Here is a 23761-nt window from a genome sequence, read left to right as displayed (position 1 = left end):
CTTAAGTGTTCCAAGCAAGGAAGTACTTAGAGGTGTTCCAAATGTACAAGCGCCTAGGGTGTTCCAAGTGTGGAAGCGCCCAAAGGTGTTCTGAGCACGAAAGTGCTTAAGGGCGTTCCCAATGTGAGAGCACCCAAGAGTATTTTAAACGCGGAAACACTCAGGAACAAGCATGGAATAGTTGTTTGTACGGGGAAGTGAAAGTAACTCAGAATAAGTGGTAGGGTTCATGAATTATCTTCACATTTAGGATGTTTTAGAGAGTTTGGCTTGGTGGCTCATTGTAATACCCTATACTTTGATATGGTGACTAATAATGCTTATCAAATGCCAATTGAGGTTAATTATAATGTTTAAAAGTGATGAAAGATGAAAGAAATAGTTTAAGATAAAATATTCTACATCCGAGGAAATAATAAAATAATAATATTTTTATCGAGAAAGAATTTACGAGATAAAAAGTGATTCGGAAGTGAATTGAGGCATAATAAGGTATTTTGGGCACCAAGGAGACAAGAGGAGTGTGAGACCTCGACCTTTATAGACTCGTAACTGGTAGTAGACAAGATAACACGGACTAAGGCAATTTCGTCATTTCTCATGGTGAGCTCCTGGAATTAGCTCTCACATGTTATTAAGGTCTAAATAGACCTAAGGAATAAATGAATAATAGTAAAATAAATGAAGAAGATAGAAATACTGATAATTTTCACGATATGGGCAAAACGGTTATTTTACATCTCGAGTCGAAATGTTTACGTTTTTGTGAAGCCGAGTATTTTTAGACTATTATGGACTTTGCCTCAGTGTCAAAAGAGTAAAAAGCTAAACGAAAGGAAAGAGAGAAGGCAAAGTCAACTATTAGGTGGCATTTTTGTAAATAAATGAAACTTTAGTCAACCATTGCATAAATATCTCATTTCTCTAGCAACTTCCTCATTTTTCTAGCAGCTTTTTCTTCTTCTTCTTCCTCCCATCTCACATTTCATTCATCCTCCATGAAAGCTTCTCTCAAAGCTTCCATCACCCTCTCAAACTAACTTTAAATTTCATGCTTTTACACACCTTGTTATAGGGTTTTTCATGCTTTTTCACTTTCTCACCTTAAAACCCTTAAAAAGTCTTCCTCCCATACTTTCTCTCACTAGCTAGGTGTTCTAGAGAGAGAAAGAGAGAGAGAGATTTTATAATAACTTGAAAATTCTCGGAAAGGAATTTACTTACAAAGCTACCAAGGTGAGTAATGAAGTATAGTTGATTTTAAGTGTTAAGTATGGCTAGTGATTAGACTTGTGAGTGTTTTGTAGTTGAGGTTGTTTATTCATTTTAGAGTGATTAGGATAGTGCAAATAGATAACCACTTAATGGCAATTGGAAGCTAGTTAGGAGATAGCTTTTAGAATTTATAGTTATGTGAATTGAGTTAATTGTGATGCTATTGTGATGATAGGTTCCAACGAAGCCCCATCGCCCCATTTGGACCATTAGAGGAAGTTGGAGTTGGGTAAAGATTTAACAAATACCGGTGAGTGAACTTGCATTTCAAAATATTTTGGGAAGTGCCTACATGTTTAAATAAATCATTTGAAAGTTTCATTTGTTTTTGCTTTAAAAATATACTTGGGGAACAAGCCCCTGATGAAATGTTTCTATCTTGTGAAATGTGCAATATGAATAGTTCATGTGTTATCACGTTACATTAATATGTATATTATGCTTTGGATGCTCCTTTTGTATGATAATGATGACCCAGTTATGTGCGGTGTAGGAGTGCACATGAGTTGATGACGACCCAGCTATGTGCTGTGTGGGAGTGCACATGAGCTGATGATGACCCAGTTATGTGCAGTGTGGGGGTGCACATGAGCTGATGATGACCCAGTTATATGCGGTGTGGGGGTGCACATGAGCTAATGATGACCTGGCTATCTGCGAGTAGGGAGTGCACATGAGCTGATGATGACCCAGCTATGTGCGAGTAGGGAGTGCACATGAGATGAGTGTGGCGGGAAGGTATGCATGATGATGTATGTATATATATATGTTATAGAAAGTTTATGAAAATATTTGTGATTGTGTTGTATGTTGGCATTGTTAATTGCTCCCAAATTGCTTTTCATTTCAGCAAGAGAATGGCTTTTTTGATGTAACAAGACCCCTTCAACTAAATTGCTCTGTTTCTCACTGCAACAAGATTCATTTTCGCTGCAGCGAGAAACTCTCAAGTAGGCAGCCTTAATCCATGCTCTGAATTTTGCTGCAGCAAGAATGGATTCTCGCTGTAGTGAAATTGAATCTCGCTACAGCAAGAAACTCTCAAGTGGTTCCAAAATTCTAGTGCAGTGTCTTCATCTTTGATAAAGATTTTGACCACCTTTCGTTCAAAACTGGATGAAGTGTAAACATAAAAATTGTAGTCCAGCCTCTTATCTTTCTAATGACCCAAAAATCATGTCAATTGGACTTCTGTAATGGGAGATAGGCTTGAAATATCGAAGCATATGCAAACCAAGAATGCCTTTTCGCTGCAACGAAAAAACCCTCTATTTGTTTGTCTTGCTTGGTCATTGCTGAAATTTTCATTCTATTCAACTTCATGGTTTATCATGGATCTTGTAACATTAAGGGATTAAACATTCAAGGTTTGAAATGAGGGGTTTTAACAAAAAATTAGACTAAATTGCATGGTTTTATCGTAAGTGCATCATGTTTTCTAAAACATTCCTTATCGTTGTTTGTTCCTTTCTTATGTTCACTCACTGAGTTTTATGCTTACTCTTTTAAACTTCATGTTTTCAGATTCAGAGGTAGTTGGAATCTAGATTGAGTTATCCACGTATGCTCGCCTTCTTGGTAGGTACTATGGCATCTCAGTAGTCGTACCTTCACCCACGGTCACTCCGTTGATAGTCAAAAGTTTTATGCTTGTGTATACGTATAAGTAATGTAGACCACTAAGATTCATGTTAAAAATCAAATATGTATATTTGATTACTGATGCCATTATAGGTTGGCAAACAAGTGACATTATTTTAACATAATACAAATGTGAATATTGGGTTGCTATAAAATGTTATTGAAATATTTATAGTTGAGAATTATAATATGTGGTTTTAGAAATGATAGCTGGGAATGATGATCGGGATTGCATAGAAAGGCTTGCTTGGGCTTAGCCTATTGGGCCCATGCGCCAGTCATGGCCCGGGATTTGGGTTGTGACACTCATATATATAGATAGTTAAAAAGACTTCCTCTTAACCTTTCCTTAAAATATATGTGCTTTATCCTTTTTTTATTTCTTTCTTAAGAATACATATGGCGGTGTTACTATTCCATTACCCAAAACTTACGACCACTACTCAATTACATTGCCATTTTCTTAATATTCCATGAATCTTTCTTTACCTATTCTTCCATGACAAGCATGTTCTCCCATGATTGAATGTGTTCTCCTAACTACTCTTAAGAAGGTGCTCCTGATTAGTATAAATATGAGAGCCTTGGAGGTTGGAAAACAATTAGAAATCATCAAAAACTTAACAGAGATTATCTTAAAAGCTCTCTTAAGACTCCTCCAACATTCTTTCTATTCAGCCTTTCCCATTCGTCGTTATTCGTTATCTTCTTCCAATTTTTCTTATCCTTTACCACCTGCACCAAAGCACTTACTCTTTAAGGACTGCTCTAGTCTTCCTCTCTGCCGCCTCTAGCGCATTTCGATTCAATCTTTGCAACACGTCTTTTCTCTCTTTACTAAAAAAACCTTTTACATTTTGGCGACTGCATTGGAAGGAGTGATTACACTAAGTGAAAAAGTTATCGAAAAAATTTTTGCTAAGAAGATATGGAGAGTTCTTCTGATAACCAAGAAATGACTGTTCCCACTTTAGTCTAGGAGCTCATGAAAATGCTTCAAGCTTCCCAAGAAAGGATGCAAGTGTTGGAGGAAAACAACTAAGGAATGATGGAGACCATCACCCAATTTGCATCCTCAACTGCTATAACTTTTCAACCTCAACCAATGCTAACACATAATGGAGAAAATGCAGCTAACATGGTCAACAACAACAAAAATGGAGGAAATGGAGAGAGCACGACTGACCCATTCCTCAATACCACTAATCCCTCTATTGTAGGCAATTCTATTACGGTAACTCCTTCCACTAGTGCTCAAAGCTTTGTCATAGAGAAGGAGTTAAAGAAGCTACTTGATCAGAAGAACAAAAGTCTCAACTTCTCAAAGTTTGACTTGAAACTACCTTATCCTGCCAAGGTAGCCACTAAGCCATACCCCAAAGATTACATTAGTCCAAAATTCAAACAATTCAATGGCAAGACTAGTGATGCTCGAGAACATGTCATGAAGTTTGTAAAAACCTTGGGATTCGCAAGCTTGGACGATAATTTAAAGCTAAAGGAGTTCTCTAAGTCCCTTATTGAGAAAACCTACACTTGGCATGTTAATCTCACTCCCGGCTCAGTTGACTCTTAGAACCAATTGTGTAGAATGTTTGGAGAAAAGTTCTTTTCTACCCAAAAGAAAGTAACCCTTATTGACTTGGGGAGAGAACATCAAAAGGCAAGAAAAGATCTTATAGAGTACATCCAACATTTCAAAGAAAGGATGCTGGACATACAAGATTTCCATGATGAGAAAGAGTTAGTCAAAGTTTGCATCCAAGGTATGTTTGATGAATATAGATTATATTTGGAAAACTTACTTTTTCCTACTTTTGCCATTTTAGTCGAAGATGCACGACGGACCAACAATACGATTCTTAGACAGCAAGGAACAAGTCGTTTTGAGAGGAAAAATACCCTAATAGTAAAAGCAATTCATGGAAGAAGTAGAGAAAGAAGAAACCATCGACCTCCTTTATGTCCTAAAAGAGACAATCTAAGAAAAAGATAAGAAGATGAGATTAATTCTGCACCACCACTCTCAATCTCACTAGACAAAGTGAAAGCACTTCTCCACAAATGGATAAAGGATAGACAAGTGAACTTACCTCATGTTTCACAACCACCAACAACAGAAGAAAAGTCCAATCCAAGGCATTGTAACTATCACTGTACAGTTGGTCAATCACTTAATAAATGTAGAGATCTACGCAAAATATTTTATAAGAGAGTGCAAGCAAGAGAAATAATGGTTGGAAACAATAAGATGCAGAATAACTTGTTTCTCACTCATCCATGATATGTCTATGATTTCTACTAATGATTATTTCATGTATTCAAAATTTAATATTTGCAAAAAAAGTAAATTCATTTTCAGCCACAAGCTTTATCGCTCTTATTTTGGCTACAATATTATTGTTTCACTTGGTCGTAAGGGTTCGAATCTTTCACCATATAATTCATATTTCAGTCGCAAGCTTTAATGCTCATAATCTGGCTATAATAATATTACACTATTGGTTGCAAGCTTTATCACTTACTTTTTGGCCATAGTTTGCTATTCACATGTTGGTCGCAAGCTTTATTGCTCACCTCTTGGCCATAGTTTGCTATTCACAAATTGGCTGCAAGCTTTATTGCTCACTTTTTGGCCATAGTTTGCTATTCACAATTAGGCTACAGCTTTAAACGCTTATATAAAATATCATTCTCCTTCCTACTAGGTTGAGGATTATTCTCTCTAATATGAGATTGAGAATCCTTATTGGTCGCATACAACAATAGTTGTAAAACATTCATATGTTTACAAAGAATGAAATATGGAACAGAGTAGCTCAATAAAACCATGAGAAAAGTAAAGTAAATGTTTACTTTGGAATTTACTTTGGAAAATAAGTCTACGAAATCAAAAAAAGAAGAACAAGAAAAAAAAACTAGTTAAGTATAAAGTTTAGAGGGCAAGAAGATTATCATTCTCAAATATGGAAAGGTTGCTTAATCTTCCTCACAACTCCATCTTTCGATCTCTCACTGAAGCCATCTATATGCTCTAAAATTTCCAAGTTTCATACCCAGACTAAAATGCCATGAAAGTCTTCCAAATAAGTGTTAAAAGCATTGAGTCAATGACTTATCACTAGAAAAGACAACACATGGAAATAAGAGGCATTACAAGAACACATCCAAGAGAAGCATTGTGAGTTGTATTGGAACACCTCTCGGAGAAGAAGAAGTATTATGAGTAGTATTCAAAACACCTCTAAAATTAAAAAAAGAAGTATTACTATGTGCATCTCTTTATTTTATGCATAAAACTCCTTATAAGAATTTTTATGCTAAGGGCAAAATGTAAATGCCCAATTTTGGCTAACTATTTTTAAGTACTGTGTTAAAGACAAATTACATCAAGGGTGTTCCAAGCGCAGAAGTGCCTATGGGTGTTCCAAGCATGGAAGCACCCAAGAGTGTTTCAAGTGCAGAAATGCCCAAAAGTGTTCCAAGTGCAAAAATGCCCAAGGTCATTACAAGTGCGAAAGCACCAAGGATGTTCCAAACACGGAAGCGCCCAAGGGTGTTCCAAGTGCAGAAGCACCTAAAAGCGTTTCAAGCGCGAAGCACCCATGGGTGTTCTAAGCATGGAAGCACTGATAACTTTATGATATAAAGTTATTTGGGCTTAATTTTTATAGTAATTTAGCTTAGTTCTTGTAGTAATGCATAAAAATTAGTAAGTTTTATTTAATTATTTAAATTAGTTAATTTAGGTGAGTCAATCTAATCTTAGTTAATTTTATACTTATTTTGGTGTTAATGTGGTTAAGATAGGTTGTTATTGATTTATTTGTGTTTTTGTAGGTGTTGAATGAAGGAAGAATTTTAATGGAAGAAGGAGAGCAATTTTGAGGTGTAGATTTTCACTGCATATATTTTGGTATTTCGATCATAAATCTCTTTGAAAAACTCCAAATGAGATGATTCTTAGACCGTTGGAAAGATGAGGAAAAAGCTACAACTTTCATGACTACCACTTCGCTTAGTTCAGCTTGGAAGGTGGTCAAAATTATATTGAAGTTGACATACTATTGTAGTCTTAGAACAATTACAATTTTTGCTACTTAATTGGTCAAGGCTGCGGCTCATGTAGTCTAATGAGGAAATCCTGATTGGAATTGACTTCTTTCTTCACCTAACTTGGTCTAACTTCAAAGCCTTATAAAAACAACCTTTCAAAGGACTTTTAAAAAAGGGAGAGAGAACGAAACACCAGATTGACAATTGAGATTCAAGCCACAAAATCATTGAAAAAAAAAGTCTCATTGAAGCTGAAAAGAAATTGAAGGATTTAAGAAGATTTAGGGATCAAGAGTTTCATTCTTGGAGTTTCTTTGTTCTTTATTTATCTTGGTTTAGTTTCAATGTTTAAACTTTATTTGATGATGACGTGTAACTTGATGAGGAATTAAATTGTTTATCTAAGGTTATGACTGAACTCAATATGTAGTCTAAATTTTTTATCTCTATTTTACTTATATTTGATGGATTTAAATTGTTTATTTTATTTTGCTCTTAATGTTTCTAATTGCATTATCACCAATTAGATTGAATCGGAAACCTAGGTTAAACCTTAACGAAGAAAATTTAGGTAGACCTTGAATAGAATAGCGTATGATTGAATGCATTTAGTTGATTAGGTGGTTTGATTTATATATAAGGTAGACATACACCTATAAGCCATACGTAGCCAAAATTAGAGTACGAACTTAATAAATCTTTCTTCAATTTAATTTGCATAGATTTGTAGTAAATTAATTAGAAGATATATTTTATGAGGAACTCGACAGAGGCTTGTAAATAATTTAGGACTCTAGGTTAGCAACTTAATCCATTAAATTAGGTTAAGAAAAAGAGACAATAATTAGATGAAGTATTGAGGGATATCATAATCTTAGGTCTGGTAGTTAAGTGAGTTTTATAAAACAAATTTACTATTTAATTTTAGTTTCAATTTATTAGTTTAATTTTTCTTTTTAATAATTTTAAATTTAATTATTTGGATAAGATTAAGGTGTTATAATTTTAGTAGTTAACAATAAGAAGTAATTCAATTCTCTATGGAATCGACACTTTACTTATCATTATATTATCGTTGCGATATGTATACTTGCGTGAATAGAAAATTAAACAACAAGCACCCAAGGGTGTTTCAAATGTGGAAACGATTCCAAATACTAAAGGGCTTAGGGATTTTCCAAGCGAAGAAGCACCAAAAGGTGTTCCAGACGCGAAAGCACCCCTAAGTGTTATGAGTAGGGAAGTGCTTAGGGGTGATCCAAACGTAAAAGCACCTAAGGTGTTTTAAGCATGGAAGTGCCCAGAGATGTTTCGAGCACGGAAGTGCTCAAAGGTGTTCCCAACGTGAGAGCACCGAAGAATGTTCTAAGCTCGAAAACACTCAAGAACAAGCATGGAACATTTATTTGTACGAGGAAGTGAAAGTAACTTAGAATAAGTGGCAAGGTTCATGAGTTATCTTCACATTTGAAATGTTTTAAAGAGCTTGGCTTGGTGGCTCATATATAGAGATAGTTACAAGGACTTCCTCTTAACCTTTCCTTGAAGTATATGTGCTTTACTCATTTTTTATTTCTTTCTTAAGAATACATGTGGTGCACTATCAATTGTCACTATTTTATTACCCAAAATTTACACCCACTACTAAACTACATTGCCATTTTCTTAATATCCCATAAACCATTCTTTAACTACTCTTTCATGACAAGCATGATCTCCCATGATTGAACGTGCTCTCCCAACTACTCCTAAGAGATGCTCCTGATTAGTATAAATATGAGAGCCTTAGAGGTTGGGAAACAATCAGAAATCATTAAAAACTCAGCAGAGATTATCTTAAAAGCTCTCTCAAGACTCCTTCAACATTCTTACTATTCAGCCTTTCCCGTTCGTCGTAATCTGTTGCTTCCTCCACTTTTTCTTTTCCTTCACCACCTACCATCAAAGCACTTACGCTTCAAGGACTGCTCCAGTCTTCCTATCTGCTACCTCTAGCGCATTTCGATTCACTTATTGCAACATGTTCTCTCTCTCTTTATCAAAAGAACCCTCTATAACAAACAATGAAGAGTGTTGAGGAAGTGTAATCTTAACAAATAGTTTGCAAATGCAGAATTACTACAATGGAGAGGTGATAGAATCCTAACCAAAATCTTAATTCCAGGCGTAGACAAAACCAATCCACTTCATGTCGATTGTCCACTTTTTATCCGGTGCAGCTGCTGAACATTACAGAATTTGAGTACTCTATAGACAAGTTTAAGACACTCAAGAAGCTTAGGTAAGACATGGTTCATGGTTGGAGGGATTTTGCCAGAACAGTTTGTTTGCTGATAACACAACACATTCTGATTAATGATCCCATGGCACCAAAATTACTCAAGAGTAGTGAAGTTCCATGTTCTTTAATATGGCATCAAAGTGACAACACGCTAAAAGAGAAAGTAACCAATTCTTTTTTCCATTTTGGGTGGTAGCATACTAAAAGAAACTTGATAATTCTATTTTATATAATTATTTTATTCCAATTTTGTTATTAAATATTAGCTAAGTCCTCAATTTTTAATTATAATTTACTTATTTTTAGTTGTTTTTATAATTAGGTTACTTTTAAGTTATTTATTTTAATTTTATTTTATTCATGTTAATTTGGTTATTATTTATTAGTTCTTATATTTCTTTTCTAGGATTAAAAGTGATTGGGCTTAATTTTGGAAAGTAAGGTGTAGACAGACCCAGAATCTGCTTGCATATGCTTCAGTATTTTGGCCATATCTCTAGCTACAAAACTTCAAATGATGCGATTCTTAGACCATTGAAAAGATATGAGACAAAGCTACACCTTTTATGAGATCACTTTGCCCAGTTCTGCTTTGAAGATAGAGAAAATCACGTCGAAAAATGGCTAGACATATTGTGTCGAGAATGAAAATTTGTAAAGACTGATAATTGATTTTTGGGCCTTTTATTACACTTTTAAGCCCAATTAAACCCTAAGTCAGCTTAAGGAACTTTAGGTTTAGTCTATTAGTATAAATAGAATATGTTTAATAACATTAGACAAATAACTTTTGAGAGATTCAAGAAGTTACAAGTTGAGGCTGAAACTTAGAGATCAAGGCGAAAAATATTGTTTTGCTTTCTTCCTTAGCTTTTATCTTTCTTGATACTTTCAATGATTGAATTTTATACAATGTTATTTTATTTTGCAATTATGAGTAGCTAATTTTTTTTTCTAGGATTGCAATTGAACTCACATGTAGTCTAAGTTTTTAATCTCTTTCTTACTTATTTTTAATGGGATTTGAATTGTTTATTCCAATTTGTTCTTAATGCTTTTAATTATCTGATCACCAATGAAATTGATCTAGGAACCTAAACAAACTTGGGAAAGGGAGTTTAGAGTAGACTAAAATTGGGATAGCATATGATCAAATTAATTGATTTGCGTATAAGATAGGGATATACCTATAGGCCGTATGTAACCAAATTAGAGCCTGAACTTAATGAGTCTGTTTTAATTTCAAATCACATAGGGATATAGTGTTTTGGTTAAAATAGATATTTTTATAGGTTGAGTCGGGAGACCCTTATAAATAATTTAGGACTCTAGGTTAGCAATTCAACCCATTGAAATAAGTTAAGTAAGAGAGGTAAGATTTAGATGAAGTGTGAGGGATATTGTGATCCTAGGCTTGTTTGATTTGATATTTTTTCAAGTTATTATTACTTCAATTTTTCTTGTTGGTTTTAATTTTAGTTAATTAATAAATTTTGATTGTTTGGATAAGACTGAATTGTTCTAATTTTAGTAATTAGTAAAGTTTTAGATCAATTCCCTATGGGATCGATACCTTACTTGCTAATATACTATCTATTCGATACGTATACTTACGAAGTAGGATTTTAACTGACAAGTTTTTGGTGCTGTTGCTAGGGAATTGTTTCTAGAATTTTTACTAATACTAATACCAAGCAATTTGGTCTTACTTCAAATTTTATTTGTCTTGTTTTAATTTTAGATTTTGTTTATCTTGCAGATATCTTTGGTCATTGTATGCAAAGAAGAGACAACTTGAATCTTGTTCCTTTTGATCCTGAGATAGAAAGAACTTTTAGAAGACGTCGAAGGGAGAATTTATAAGTTGCAACTTTAAATCAAACAATGGCCGAGGATAACATTAATAATGGTAATAATGCCATTAATGCAGTTCCCGAAGCAAATAGAGCATTGCGAGATTATGCAGTTCCTCTGTTGCAAGGTTTGCACCAAAGCATTAGGAGACCTTCCATCAATGTAAATAATTTTGAAATTAAACAAGCCTATATTCAGATGATTCAGTCTTCAATCCAATTTGGTGGGTTACCCAATGATGATCCTAATGCTCATTTAGTAAATTTCCTAGAGATTTGCGATACCTTTAAATACAATGGAGTAATTGATAATGCTATTACATTCAGACTATTTCCATTCTCTCTGAGGGATAAAGCAAAAAGTTGGCTTAATTCACTGCCTAATGGGTCTATCACTACATGGGAGGAATTGGCTCAAAAGTTTCTCGCAAAGTTCTTTCTACCTGCAAAGACTGCAAAGTTGAGGAACGATATTACCTCATTCACACAATTTGATGGTGAGTCCTCGTATGAAGCTTGGGAGAGGTTTAAATAACTACTGCGAAGATGTCCACATCATGGGCTTCCTAATTAGCTGCAAGTTCAAACATTCTACAATGGGCTTATTAGGTCAATTAAAACCACAATTGATGCTGGTGGTGGTGGGGCATTAATCAGTAAAAATGCAGCAAATGCTTATAATTTGTTAGAATAAATGACTTCAAATAATTATCAATGGCCTTCAGAAAGGTCGGATTCGAGAAAAGCTGTTGGAGCCTATGAAATTGATGCAATGAGCAACTTAGCCGCGTAAGTGGCTACATTGTCCAAGAAGATTGACACAATGAGAGTTCATGCAGTTCAAAATTCAATTTGTGAGATGTGTGGGGATGGCCATTCAAATGATCAATGTCCATACAATTCTGAATCAGTCTAGTTTGTGGGAAACTTTAACAGATAGTAGAACAACCCATATTCCAATACTTATAATCCTGGTTGGAGAAACCATCCTAATTTTTCATGGAATAATAATGCAGGGCCTTCTAATCCAAAACCCAACATGCCTCTGGGATTTCAACAACAAGTTAGACCACCAGTTCCTGAAAAAAAGACCCAAGTGGAAGAACTTCTCTTGCAGTATATATCCAAGAATGATGCGATAATTCAAAGCTTTGGAGCATCCTTGAGAAATCTTGAAACCTAAATGGGACAGCTTGCAAATTCCATCAACAATAGACCTCAAGGTTCTCTACCTAGTGACACACAAATCAATCCCAAAAGGTAAAGAACAATGCCAAGCAATCACTTTAAGGAGTGGAAAGGAGATTGAAGGGGTGAATGAAAAAGTAGATGAACCTGAGAATGAAGTTGTTGATAGGGAAGGAATGTGTGAAAAAGAGAGTGAAGTCAAAAAGAAAGATGATGTCAGGGCTGAAAATCATGGAACTTCTCAAGTCATCCATCTTCCACCACCTTTTCCCCAAAGACTCCAAAAGCAAAAGCTTGAAAAGCAATTTCAGAAGTTCATTGATGTCTTCAAGAAATTACACATAAATATTCCTTTTGCTGAAGCTCTGGAACAAATGCCCAGTTATGTCAAGTTCTTGAAAGACATCCTCTCCAAAAAGAGAAAGCTAGGTGAGTTTGAAACTGTCTCCCTTACAGAATAGTGTAGTGCAATTCTCCAAAACAAGCTGCCACCAAAACTCAAAGATCCAAGTAGTTTCACAATCCCTTGCACTATTGGTAATTTATTGTTTGCAAAAGCTTTGAGTGATTTAGGTGCAAGTATCAATTTAATGCCTTGGTCAATTTTTGAGAAAGTTGGTTTAGGTGAATGCAAACCCACTTCTGTAACTTTGTAATTGGCTGATCATTTTTATGTGTACCCAAGGGAGATTATTGAAGATGTTCTTGTCAAGGTAGATAAATTTATTTTTCCAGTTGATTTTATAATTCTTGACATGGAAGAAGATAGGCAAATTCCAATCATTCTTGGGAGGCCATTCTTAACAACTGCTAGAGCCTTGATTGATGTTGAAAAAGGTGAGCTCACTTTGAGAGTTCAAGACCAACAGGTAACATTTAATATTTTCAAAGCTTAAAAATTACCTGTGACATCTAAAGGCTGTTTTTCTGTGAATGTAGTGAATAATTTAACACATGATGTTTTGTTAGAAGAAAATCCCAATGATCCTCTTGAAGCATGTTTAGTTGCTAACTTTGATAGGGATGATGATGAGTTTATTGAATATTCAAATTTGTTGAATGCTCACTCCAAATTTAGAACTAATCATCAATTGGAGTCTTTAGATATTTTAGCTTCTTTGGTGCCAACTTCTAAGCCTTCCATTGAGGAGCCACCTACTTTGCAACTCAAACCTGTACCAGCACACTTGAGGTATGCTTTTCTTGGAAAATCTTCCACTCTTCCGGTTATTATTTCTTATGCTTTTACTAGCTTGCAAAAGGAGAAGTTATTGAGAACACTTAGAGAATTCAAGAAAGCAATTAGGTAGACCATAGCTGATATTAAGGGGATTAGCCTTTCTATTTGCATGCATAAAATTCTTCTTAAGAAAGAACACAAAGCCACAATTGAATAACAAAGAAGATTGAATCCCATCATGAAGGAAGTGGTCAAGAAGGAAATCATCAAGTGGTTAGATGCTGGAATAATTTACCCTATCTCTGATAGCTCATGGGTAAGTCCAGTTCAATGTGTTCCTAAGAAAGGAGGAATGACTGTGGTGGCCAATGACAATAATGAGCTCATTCCAACAAGAACGGTGACTGGATGGAGAGTGTGCATGGACTACTGCAAGCTCAACAAAGCCACAAGGAAAGATCACTACGCTCTTCCATTCATTGATCAAATGTTAGATCGCTTGGCTTGTAAGGAATATTATTGTTTTCTAGATTGTTATTCTGGCTATAACCAAATTGCTATTGCTCCTGAAGATCAGGAAAAGACTACATTTACATGTCCTTATGGCACCTTTGCTTTTAGAAGAATGCCATTTGGATTATGTGATGCACCTGCCACCTTTCAACGATGCATGATGACCATATTCACAAACATGGTGGAAAAATGCTTGGAGGTATTTATGGATGATTTCTCAGTCTTTGGAAATAATTTTGATGATTGTCTTTTAAATCTTGCCAGGATACTCAAGAGGTGCGAAGAAACAAATTTGGTGCTCAATTGGGAGAAATGTCACTTCATGGTGCGAGAAGGTATTGTTCTTGGGCACAAGATCTCTAGTAATGGCATTGAGGTTGATAAAGCAAAAATTGAAGCAATCGAGAAACTACCACCTCCAATAAACGTCAAAGGTATTAAAAGTTTTCTTAGTCATGCTGGTTTTTATAGAAGATTTATTAAGGACTTTTCAAAAATTTCGAAATCACTTTGCAATTTATTGGAGAAAGATGTGCCATTTAAGTTTGATAATGAATGTCTTGTTGCCTTTGATGAATTGAAGAAAAGATTAATATCTACACCTATCATAATTAGTCCCGATTGGACTCTTCCTTTTGAGCTAATGTGTGATGCAAGTGGTTACGTGGTGGGAGCTATTTTGGGACAAAGGAAGGATAAAATCTTCCATTCCATCTATTATGCTAGCAAGATTTTGAATGAGACTCAGAAAAATTATACCACGATAGAAAATGAGCTCTTGGCTGTGGTTTTTGTTTTTGACAAATTTCCCTCCTATCTCGTGGGGACAAAGGTGATAGTGTACATTGATCACTCAGCTATCAAGTATTTGATTGCCAAGAAGGATGCTAAGCCAAGATTGATAAGGTGGATCTTTTTACTTCAAGAATTTGATCTTGAGATTCATGATAGAAAAGGAACAGAAAATCAAGTTGCAGACCACCTCTCAAGATTAGAAATTGAAGCTCAAGGTAAGGATTCGACCTTAATCAAAGAGACTTTTCCTGATGAACAAATGCTTCAAGTTGGTAAGAAATCACTTCTTTGGTATGCTGATTTTGTAAACTATTTGGTAAGTAATATTATTCCCCCTGATTTAAATTTTCATCAGAAAAAGAAATTTTTGTATGATGTTAAATTTTATTTTTGGGATGAGCCTTACTTGTTCAAACAGTGTAAAGACCAGATGTTCAGAAAATGTGTCCCGAAGGAAGAGATTCAAAGTGTGCTTCACCATTGCCATTCTTTAGATAATGGAGGACACTTTGGAAGAACAAGGACTGCTGCTAAAGTCCTCCAATCAGGTTTGTATTGGCCTACATTATTTAAGGATGCTCATAATTTTGTCTTGCAATGTGACAAGTGCCAACGAGTGGGAAATATCTCAAGGCGACATGAGATGCCTTTCAACAACATCATGGAGATAAAAAATTTTTATGTATGGGGTATCTACTTCATGGGTCTGTTCATATCCTCATATAACAACAAATACATTTTGCTTGCTGTGGATTATGTCTCAAGTGGGTTGAAGCGGTAGCCTTTCCTCATAATGATTCGAAGGTGGTACTGAATTTCATCAAGAAAAATATTTTCACTCGATTTGGCACTCCAAGGGTAATTATTAGTGATGAGGGAAGTCACTTTTGCAACAAGTACTTTGATGCACTTCTAGCAAAATATGGAGTTAAACATAAGGTTGCCACTGCATACCATCCTCAAACTAGCGGCCAAGCGGAAGTATCGAATCACGAAATCAAAAGGATTTTGGAGAAGACCATGTGTCCCACAAGAAAACATTGGTCAAAGAGATTGGATGATGCACTGTGGGCATATAGGACTACTTAGAAGACCCCAATTGGTATGTCTCCATACAAGTTGATCTTTGGCAAAGCTTGTCACTTACTAGTGGAACTTGAACACAATGCTTATTAGGCTGTGAAGAAGTTAAATTTTGATATACAAGTAATAGGTGAGAAAAGGTTGTTGCAATAAAATGAACTTGATGAATTTCGCCTTCAAGCTTATGAGAGTGCCAAACTCTACAAAGACAAAACGAAGCAATGGCATGATAAGAAGATATTGGCAAGAAGCTTTGAGCCAAGACAAGCAGTGTTGCTTTATAATTCTCACTTAAAATTATTTTCGGGAAAGCTCAAATCAAGGTGGTCTGGTCCTTTTATTGTCAATGAGGTATTCCCACATGGAGCGATCAAAGTTAGAGGGACAAATGGTCGAAAATTTAAAGTCAATGGACAAAGATTAAAGCATTATTGGGGAGGTGAATTAATCGTCAATAGTCCTCAATTCACTTGCTTGATACGGCCTAAAGTCCAAGACAGTCTAGTCGAAGACTATAAATGAAGCGCTTCTTGGGAGGCAACCCAAGCTTCTTAACCTTACTCGGTTTTGATTTATTTTATTTTATTTCATTTTATCTTTATTTTTTTATTTTTTTACTTTATTATTATTATTATTATTATTATTATTATTATTTTAATCTATTATTTTCCCTTTTTGCAGGTCATTCAAAAAAATCAAAAAAATAAAAAATAAAAAAAATAAAAATAAAGAAAAAGAAAAGGGTCAGAGCCGCGGCCCTCAAATTGAGAGCCGCGGCCATGGATTATGCACGTGATGGCAGCTGAAACAGAACATTTCAGCACCGCGGCCCTCACCTTGAGCACCGCGACGCTGAACAAATAAAAAATAAAAAATTTTGGCAGAAAGGTTGAGCGCCGCGGTGCTCAAACCCAAAGCGTAACGCTTCGGGACAGTTTACTTGAGCGCCGCGACCCTCACTAGGTTAGGGCCCAGCCCCAACTCCTTTAAAAACCCTCTATTTTTTTTTCTCTCCTTTCACTTTCTTCTTCTCTTGCTGCCAAACACCCTCCCCCATTCCCACTTCCCTTTCAACTCTACTGCATTCTTCACTTTCTTCTGCACTCAAATATTTCTGTATTTTGTTTTTACTTGGATTTATTTTCTATTTTCACTTACAACCACTACACTCATTGCATTATTAAGGTAACCATTCCACCTTCTCTCCTGCAAATATTTCTTTTTCCATTTTTTTTATGTAGAGAGAAGCAGAGGTTGTAATCATATAATTTTTGCTTCTTGAATGAGTCTATTGTGCATGTTGGTTAATGGGTTTCTCACACTTCTTCCTGATTAATGTTTAAATTGAAGACAATTTTGACGTTTGCTGCCATTTTTGTGATACCCATATAATAAATTCATAGATTTTTGGTTGCTGCAAAATTATTTGATAAATGCTTGATTGTTGAAAGTATATGATGGGTTTGTTTACATTCTTATGCTTGGTTGAGCCAGTATAATTAAATTTTGGACTTGTGGAGCAACACATGCCATATTTATAATGTTGGATGAGTACATTGTCATAGATATAATTTTTGGATTTCTTTTATGAATTGTGGCATTGTGAAAACTATATTATGAGAAGGCTATCTTAATGTTGTGAGGCATAGGGACTTTAGGCTGCATCTCAAGAAGTAAGATTGTCAATGGAAATCTTGAATTTGATTTGTTCCATTGGTCAGGCACTAATTAAGCTCATGCGCATAAATCTTTCATATTTCCATGTTTGTTGATACAACACTACTTGCATATTTTTCCTCTGAATTTATGTTGATAATTAACTTTCTTTTGTAGGAATGGCACCAAAACTATCCAAGCCAAGTTCCAGTGGATCTTTTGATAGATCAAAGTTTATATCTGCCGAAGCCTTTGCGCGCTATCATACGTCCTTGATCAACAAAGTGCCCATTCCCGAACGAGGCATAGGGATCCCCATTCTGCCTTACAAGGAGATTAATGACATGATTTGTGACAAATATTGGCGTCAATTTTGTCACCAACCTGATGCAGCAGTGGTTCCTGTAGTACGAGAGTTTTATGCTAATGTGGTTAAGCATGTTGATGGTGTGGCATTTTTTCGTGGTAAACGTGTTCCTTTTCATAGCCAAGCTATCAATGAATTTTTGAGAACTCCAAATATTGAAAATGATGAATATGGTCAGTATTTGGGCGATCATCAAGATTGCAATGAGATTATATCAACATTGTGCGTTGAAGGAGCCCAATGGAAGACATCGCATGGTAAGCCAGTTTCATTCAAACGGAGTGTCATGAAAAAAGAGTTTAAAGTTTGGTTACATTTTGTAGCGGCACGGTTACTCCCTTTCACTCATATCAGTGATGTCACGAAGGATCGTGCAGTGCTTATTTATGCCATTGTCACACATAAATCCATTGTTGTTGGTAAGGTTATCTCTCATGCCATCCTACATACGGGTTGCACTAAACGAGATGGTATCGGTTTTCCTTCCCTCATCACTGCCTTATGTGCGCGAGCTGGTGTGCAATGGAGTGATAAAGAAGAGCTTCAACAACCAAAACTTCCTATCACCATGGGCATTCTCCAAAGATTAGAGGAATCTACACAGGTTGCTAGTAGTTCTTCCCAAGCTGTTCTCCCACCTCCACAAGCAACGCTCACACGTAGTGTTGCTCAATGGATGGAGCGCATCGATCGTCGTTTAGATCGTCAAGAAAGGTAGAATCGAGCAATTGAACAGATGATGCGAGCCTATGCTACACACGTTGGGATGGATATGTCTACGTTTCCTTCGCTACCTACAGATTCTGACTCTAAAGATGATTTTGGCGGTGTTGATGCGGCAGACTTGTAGACTACCGATTCGGAGTGAGGGGAGTATTCTTGTCCCTTGTCTTTTATTTTTGTTATCACATTGAGGGCAATGTCCATTTCAAGTTTGGGGGAGTAGTTTAGACTTTTGTTAGTTTATTTTTTGATGCTTGCTTTTATTTGCATGTTTTGTTGTGTTTTCGAAAAAATAATAATAATAATAATAATTTGAGATAGTTGTACCTCATTCATGATTGTTCCAATCCTAGGATGATATTTTAATTATTTTTTGATTCTTAGCTTTTGGGAAGCATATAGTTATGATTTATTTTTATGTGATATTTTTGTGTTAACTTTATTTTAGAATATGACTTCCAATAATTTGAGTACTACACTCTTTTACTTAGAATCTTTTGTGTGATTTAGAGAAAGTTTCTGTTGAATAGAAAGTATAGTGAAGTCAAAAATTTTAGAATTTGTTTGATTTTCTCTCGAGGTGAAATCTTAGATAACACTTAAGATAGAAAGTGATTTAGGCCATCTTTGGATCGTTTGAGCCCACCTTGTTATATTTATCCTTAGTTACCCTTTTTGAGCCTAATTTACCTTTTCTTGGTAATTACACAATTATATTAGCCTTGGCCTATTTATTTAATTCCAGCAATTTGAACCTCTCACCCTCTAAGTATGTTAATCGTTCTAAAAAATGATTTGAGCTTAAAGATAAATTGAGGGAGAAAGGTGTGAAAAAAAAAAAGTGATGGTTGTTAGCAAAAATACCCCTAGTTTATAATTGTCAAAAAAAATATATGTTTGGGGGTTAAAAAAAAAGATGAAGAAAAAAAAAAGAAAGAAAAGAAATAAAGTGTTATGTACAAAGGAAAGTTTACTTTAAGTTTGGGGGTGCCATATAAAAAATTTGAGCTCTTTATGTGTCCTAGATTGATTAAGTGCTTAGGGTGAATTTGAGCCTAAATATATCATTTATCATACCTTGACCCTAGCCTTACATTACAAGCTTGATAAAGACTTATTGATCTTTGAATAAGTGTTCATCTACATTAGTGGAGAAAGAGATGAAAAGCAAACTTATGGGATCTTAGTACTAATCTATGCTTAGATTTGGCATGAATTGATTTGAATTGCATGATATTCTTTGTAAGAGAGCATTCACACACACACGGAAGTCCATTCGAAAAATAAGTTTTCACTTGAATTGATGCATGAATTTAAAGATTAGCTGTATGTTACCTTAAGTTAGAATTGGATTAATTTCTGAGGAAAAATTGGGAAATCATGATTTGGTATTTCTATCTCTTGTTCAAGAATTTTTTCAAGTTCAGTTTTCTTTTGCTCTAGAACTAGCAAAATCTTAAGTTTTGGGTGTGATAATTCTATTTTATAGAATTATTTTATTTCAATTTTGTTATTAAATATTTGCTAAGTCCTCAATTTTCAATTATAATTTACTTATTTTTAGTTGTTTTTATAATTAGTTTACTTTTAAGTTATTTATTTTAATTTTATTTTATTCATGTTAATTTGGTTATTATTTATTAGTTTTTATATTTCTTTTGTAAGATTAAAAGTGTTGGGCTTAATTTTAAAAAGTAAGGTGTAGACAGATCTAGAATCTGCTTGCATATACTTCAGTATTTTTGCCATATCTCTAGTTACAGAACTCCAAATGATACTATTCTTAGACCATTGGAAAGCTAAGAGATAGAGCTACAACTTTCATGAAGATCACTTTGTCCAGTTCTGCTTTGCAGATAGAGAAAATCGCGTCGGAAAATGGCTAGACGTACTGTGCCAGGAATGAAAATTTGTAAAGATTGATAATTGATTTTTGGGCCTTTTATTACATTTTTAAGCCCAATTAAACCCTAGGTCAGCTTAAGGAACTTTAGGTTTAGTCTATTAGTATAAATAGAATATGTTTAATAACATTAGACAAACAACTTTTGAGAGATTCAAGAAGTTACAAGTTGAAGCTGAAACTTGGAGATCAAGGCGAAAAATATTATTTTGTTTTCTTCCTTAGCTTTTATCTTTCTTGATACTTTCAATGGTTGAATTTTATACAATGTTATTTTATTTTGCAATTATGAGTAGCTAATTTTCTTTTTCTAAGATTGCAATTGAACTCACATGTAGTCTAAGTTTTTAATCTCTTTCTTACTTATTTTTAATGGGATTTGAATTGTTTATTCCAATTTGTTCTTAATGCTTTTAATTGTCTGATTACCAATTAAATTGATCTAGGAACCTAAACAAACTTGGGAAAGGGAGTTTAGAGTAGACTAAAATTGGGATAGCACATGATCAAATTAATTGATTTGTGTATAGGATAGGGATATATCTATAGGCCGTATGTAGCCAAATTAGAGTCTAAACTTAATGAGTCTATTTTAATTTCAAATCACATAAGGATATAGTGTTTTGGTTAAAATAGATATTTTTATAGGTTGAGTCGGGAGACTCTTATAAATAATTTTGGACTCTAGGTTAGCAATTCAACCCATTGAAATAAGTTAAGTAAGAGAGGTAAGATTTAGATGAAGTGCGAGAGATATTGTGATCCTAGACTTGTTTGATTTGATATTTTCTCAAGTTATTATTACTTCAATTTTTCTTGTTGGTTTTAATTTTAGTTAATTAATAAATTTTGATTGTTTGGATAAGATTGAATTGTTCTAATTTTAGTAATTAGTAAAGTTTTAGATCAATTTCCTGTGAGATCGATACCTTGCGTACTAATATACTATATATTCGATACGTATACTTGCGTAGTAAGATTTTAACTGACAAAACTTTATAATATGTACATTTTAATGCACTAAGAGTAATATTGAAGTGGTAGAGATGAAGTTAGGAAGGTAGATGAATTTCCAAAGCACTGAAATTCATGAAAAGTTGAGGAGAGCTACACATGTTTGCAAAATTGGATTTAAAATGAAGATGCAGCCTGCATACTTTCAAAAATAAAAAAATCTTTGTTACTTTCAAATAAAGAAATATTCGTATCACTATTGTGTTCAAATATTTTTCCTGAAAAAATAGAAATCATTATCATGATTCAAAACAAAAAAATAAAACGAAAAGGAATGGGAACTTGCAAATATGATCTCTTGATCTAAAGCTAAATTTAATTATAAGTCAAGAAAATACTGTTTAGGGCTTACTATATGTGATTGTTTAGTTAAAAAATTAACCCTTAAATACAAAGTGTTCAAAAGTATTATATGACAAAGTTAAATATTACCAAATGAGGGTATTGTTAAATTTATTTTCCCATGAGATATTTTTTGTCATTTAAGCGTCGTGTTATATTTTTTATAAGAAAATAATCATATCATATTTTTATTCAAAAAAGAAAAATTCTTAAGAATTTATTAATTAGCAGTACCTTAATTGATTACACCCTCCTAAACCTTCAACCTTAAAAACATCCCTACTAAATCCAAGCAAGAAATACCGAGACATATCAAAGTAGTCCAATATCGACTGCTTTGTCTGACCATGAAGCAGCCGACACAATGCCAAGTGTAGGACTTGAAGTGCAAAAGTGACGCCTAGGCTCATCCTTCTGCTAGAACCAAATGGTATACACTCAAAACCTTGACCCCTTCCATCAAACCTGGCATGTTCATAAAGGAACTACTCAAGCACAAAATTCTGAAGGCTTTGCTCAAATGTTTCCGTCTCGCATCAACTTGGACAGGTTAACATGAAGGCAAGTACCTATTGCTATTTGGAAACCCGCTGTTGTTACAGTCCTCCATGGCTTCATGCAAGTTACATGACTAATTGCAGTTACTCCAGTTATACAAACCCGTCATCTTCTCTTAATTAATCCTTTGGCTAAGACAATTAGAACTCGTAATCATGAAACCAATCACACCTTTAACTTTTTTAGTTCTTTCTTCCATCTCCCTCTCATATTTCTCCTATAAGTAACCTCCCAGACTCTCACCTTCTCCTCATGCATCTATCCATCAGTTTGCTCTCTTTCCCTATCAACTATTTACATTAACATGGCTCGAAAAAATGTGTTTCTTCTTTTGTCCATGTTTTGCCTCTTGGCTGCCAGTGCAACTGCAACAAGGGAGCTATCCGGCTACGACAAGGGGCCAGGACATGTCCTTGCAGCAAGGCTTGAGGCTAGTAAAGGCCTTCTTAAGTGCTGGTCTGCACTGAACGACCTGAAATCTTGCATGCCTCAGATTGTTGGCTTCTTAATCATCAAGGGCCAACATGGTATTGGCCATAAATGTTGCGGTGACATTCTAAAAATCAATGCCTGCTGGCCTGGCATGTTCATTTCCATTGGTTTCACATATGAGGAAGACAAAAGGCTTACAGGCTACTGCGATGCACCTTCTGCACCTACTGCTGCTCCTTTTGCTGGCTCTCCAATTAGTTCGGCGACCTTTATATAGAGAAGACAACATTTAACTTTTTCAGCCTTGGTGTTTATTTTCTTTGGTCTTATGTTTTTATTAGCATTACCACTGGTTGTTATGGTGTTTGCTATATGGTAAAGTTGTTTGAATAAATTGAATTAATAAAAGAGTTTAGAATAAATTATATTATTAATCAATATATGATCTTTTAGAAATGTTTTATTTTCATTTATGATCTAAAAAAGATTAATTTCTGTATCCATGACCTATGACTTTGTTTCAAATTCATCCATCAACATACCATTTAATTTTCGATAAAATTTGGCATGTGTATATCTACCAAAATACCACATGACAAATTTTATCTATATTCTATTTAAATTTTAACATAAACTGACGAGACATAAATAAAAAATTCAAAATTTTTAAGTCATGAATGAAAATAAAACATTACAAAACAATTAAAGACTACTAACTTATTTAAGAATTTGTGCCTCGCTAATGGGAAAAGAAAGGAAAATTGTGGTCTCTGATGTTTAAATAAGCCATAGGTTTAACGTGCCAGACTTATTCCTGCAAGAACCTGTTGACCGTTGTGCTGAGAATTGAAGATTTTATGAGTTCTAAGGAAAAAACTTAAACAGGAACTTTGAACCTCAT

General features: G+C 34.6%; 1 long non-coding RNA gene, 1 other non-coding gene and 1 pseudogene across 2 annotated transcripts; 2 read left to right on the top strand and 1 right to left on the bottom strand.

Moving 5' to 3' along the window:
* Positions 1-1006: 1006 nt before the first annotated feature.
* Positions 1007-9877, top strand: LOC148760308 (uncharacterized). The gene is made up of 3 exons (XR_016023248.1): positions 1007-1236; positions 1451-1525; positions 9660-9877. It is a non-coding gene; the product is annotated as an uncharacterized LOC148760308 (long non-coding RNA).
* Positions 9878-11563: 1686 nt separating this feature from the next.
* LOC148760307 (small nucleolar RNA R71) lies at positions 11564-11670 on the bottom strand. Its single transcript, XR_016023302.1, has one exon. It is a non-coding gene; the product is annotated as a small nucleolar RNA R71 (small nucleolar RNA).
* Positions 11671-22425: 10755 nt separating this feature from the next.
* Positions 22426-23137, top strand: LOC18586570 (egg cell-secreted protein 1.1-like; annotated as a pseudogene).
* Positions 23138-23761: the final 624 nt, after the last annotated feature.

The sequence above is a fragment of the Theobroma cacao genome, chromosome 10, assembly GCF_053813885.1.
Source record: "Theobroma cacao isolate CCN51 chromosome 10, ASM5381388v1, whole genome shotgun sequence".
NCBI classification, from domain to species: Eukaryota; Viridiplantae; Streptophyta; class Magnoliopsida; order Malvales; family Malvaceae; genus Theobroma; species Theobroma cacao.
This window is presented reverse-complemented; position numbering and strand designations above follow the sequence as displayed.